This window comes from Cebus imitator, unplaced genomic scaffold (assembly GCF_001604975.1).
Source record: "Cebus imitator isolate Cc_AM_T3 unplaced genomic scaffold, Cebus_imitator-1.0 Scaffold2, whole genome shotgun sequence".
Taxonomy (NCBI): domain Eukaryota; kingdom Metazoa; phylum Chordata; class Mammalia; order Primates; family Cebidae; genus Cebus; species Cebus imitator.
Window position 1 is genome coordinate 2,296,638 of NW_016107317.1, and position 3,209 is coordinate 2,299,846.

The 3,209-nt window shown below is 42.6% G+C and overlaps 1 non-coding gene across 1 annotated transcript; it reads right to left on the reverse strand.

Annotated features, from left to right (window-relative positions):
• Positions 1-2,742: 2,742 nt before the first annotated feature.
• Positions 2,743-2,849, reverse strand: LOC119471552. Its single transcript, XR_005200626.1, has one exon. It is a non-coding gene; the product is annotated as a U6 spliceosomal RNA (small nuclear RNA).
• Positions 2,850-3,209: the final 360 nt, after the last annotated feature.

A 3,209-nucleotide genomic window follows, 5' to 3' on the forward strand; every position in this document is an offset into this window, starting at 1 on the left:
TTTTGAGATGGAGTCTTGCTCTGTGTCTCAGGCTAGAGTGCATAGAGTGCAGTGGTGCGATCTTGGCTCACAGCATCCTCTGCCTCCCAGGTTCAAGAGATTCTCCTGCCTCAGCCTCCCATGTAGCTGGGACTACAGACGACCGCCACCATGCCTGGCTAATTGTGTATTTTTAGTAGAGATGGGTTTTTGCAATGTTGGCCAGGCTGCTCTTGAACTCCTGACCTCAGGTGATCCCCCAGCCTTGGCCTCCCAGAGTGCTGAGATTACAGGCGTGAGGCACCATGCCCAGCCAATTTAGCATTTTTAGTAGAGAAATGTGCTTCAATACACTTCTGTAATTCAAAATCCATAACATATTTCTTTTACTCTTCCAGACATTATGGAAAGATACTGAATTTTATGAACAATGCCAGCACTGTCCTAGAAAACAATGGGCCAGTATTGCTCAAGATACTCAGTGACTCAAGATTAAAGCACAGCATATTGGCATTAGAAGAACATTTAGACATCAGGAGGTAGTATTTGTTGCATTTTGCCCACCATCATCTGTTCCTTGTTCTCTTCATAGCAACACCTTAATTTTCCTTTGGAGAAACATCCTCTTACCTATTCTGAGCTCCTGTGTTTCAAGTGGAACACTTCTTCACCCCCATCCTAGGTCCAGGAGTGGACATATCACCCAGGAACGAAAAACCAACATATCCCATTTCCCTGAATCTAGTGATTATTCCAAAGATATGCACATGTTCCACCCAGGCCAATGAGGAGCAACTGCAGAATATTTTACTAGAACCACTGAGAAAAAGACGTTGTCTTTGCACTGAAGTTATTAAATAATAATAATATAATTTACAGCTGTGAAAGGCCAGCACATGAAAGCCTATTTAACATGATAAGGATTGGACAGATTATCAATGACTTCATTTTGGTCCTGAATCCAAATGCATCCGGAAATGGTGCTATTACAGACTAAATTGTGCCTCCTCAAAATTCGTATGTTGAAGCACTAACCCCCCGTGTGAGCGCACTTGGAGACAGAGCCTTTAAAGAGGCGATACTGGGCGTGGTGGCTCACGCCTATAATCCCAGCACTTTGGGAGGCCAAGGAGGGTGGATCACCCAAGGTCAGGAGTTCGAGACCAGACTGGCCAACGTGGCAAAACCCCATCTCTACCAAAAAATAAAAAATTACAAAAATTAGCTGGGTGTGGTGGCACACTCCTGTAGTCCCAGCTACTCAGGAGGCTAAGGCACAGAATCGCTTGAACTCGGGAGGTGCAGGCTGCAGTGTGCCAAGATTGCAGCATTGGAAACTCCAGCCTGGGTGACAGAATGAGGCTCTGTCACAAAATAATAATAATAACAATAATAGCCCCTAAAACGTGGAATTGGCTAACTGAGGTGAGGCACAACGTAGTGAGAATTTCCCCACTTCCCAGTCAGGAATGATGATGATTTTGGTAGAAAAACACCTGGTTAGGTTGCTGCCTGTTTTATGTTAGGACTCCTCATGTATTAAACAAACAAGGCTGGATGTTTGCAGACTTGATAGAATATTCATTATGTTGAAATGTTTACTTTTTAGTAAAGTACAACAAGAAAGAGACAAACTTTGTTTGGACCTAGCTGGTCTAAAAATAGAAAATATAAAAACACAGTTTTGCCTACCGTTAATAATCCAAGATGGCCAAGAATCAGTTTTAGCTTTCTAAGATTGGAATGTCCAAATTCTATATCCAAAGATAAGATAAAGTGAACGCTAAGGAGGCCAGGATACTGATATCCACAGATCACTCCCAGTCACTTCCTGTTATTCATATCCTGGATGACAAAGGAGACAATTGTTCTCCTTACAAAGAACCAGTCAAAAGAATGTGGGCAGAAAAGAAGGGACTGTCTCACTCTGCCTCTCCACCTCAAATAGGCCCATGATAGAGATCAACAAGCTACCAAGTAGTGGATGGCTCAAGCACCAAAGTTTGTTCTAAGAAAGAAGACAGGGCCGGACATGGTGGCTCACGCCTGTAATCCAAGCACTTTGGAGGCCAAGGCGGGCAGATTGCCTGAGGTCGGGAGTTCATGACCAGCCTGACCAACATGGTGAAACCCCGTGTTTAAAAAATAAAAAAAAGAAAAAAGAAAGAAGACAGGCCAGGTGTGGTGGCTCATGCCTGTAATCATAGCACTTTGAGAGGCCCAGGCAGATTAATCATGAGGCCAGGAGTTCAAGACCAGCCTGGCCAACATGGCAAAACCCCATCTCTACTAAAAACACAAAAAATTAGCTGGACATAGTGATGGGCACCTGTAGTTCCAGCTACTCGGGAGGCTGAGGCAGGAGAATCACTTGAACCCAGGAGGCGGGAGGGAGAGAGGGAGGGAAAGAGGAAAGGAAGGAAAGAAGGAGGAAGGGAGGGAGGGAGGGAAGGAAGGAAGGAAGGAAGGAAGGAAGGAAGGAAGGAGGAAAGGAAGGAAGGAAGGAAAAAAAACAATTCTGGTTTGGTTATAACCTTGGGGAATGTGAATAGAAAACAAAAAACTACTAACATTATAAGTAAGTTGTATTGCTTTAAAAACTCTAAGCCTAGCAAACAAAGCCCTCTGATTATTCAACATCTAAGGCCATCAATATCCAAGGCCCCGAAACCTTCCCCAAACATTTCAGCTAAAGCAAAAAAAAAAAGAGAGAGAGGAACTCTATTCTAATGACCACCTCAAACCTCCCTCTCTCTCTTTTTTTTAAATATGGAATGCTTCACAAATGTACATGTCATCCCTGCAGAGGGACCACGCTAACCATCTCTGTATGGCTCCAATTTTAGTATATGTGCTGCTGAAGCCAGCACACTTTCTTCTCTTTCGAAAACCGTCGTTTTTTACTGTGGTAATCTTTTCCTTTCATATTTGTGCAATAGATGTGTCAGGATTATCAAATATATTATTTAGCTATAGATTCCAAAATCATGAGGCCTTTGAGAATAGTGCTATTTAAAGACCGTAAAGCTATGTTGTACTTTTGCAACTACAGACATATATGTGATACTTCTGAGAATTTTTCTTTATTTAAGCCAAACAAAATAAAGCAAAACACCATGATCTCTTGAACGCTGTCACTGTCACTGTACTTTTTCACGGCCAAGCCAAAATTCTTTGACAAAGGATAATAGGAAAGATAGTATTTCACACAAAGGTGAGAAAATTATGGG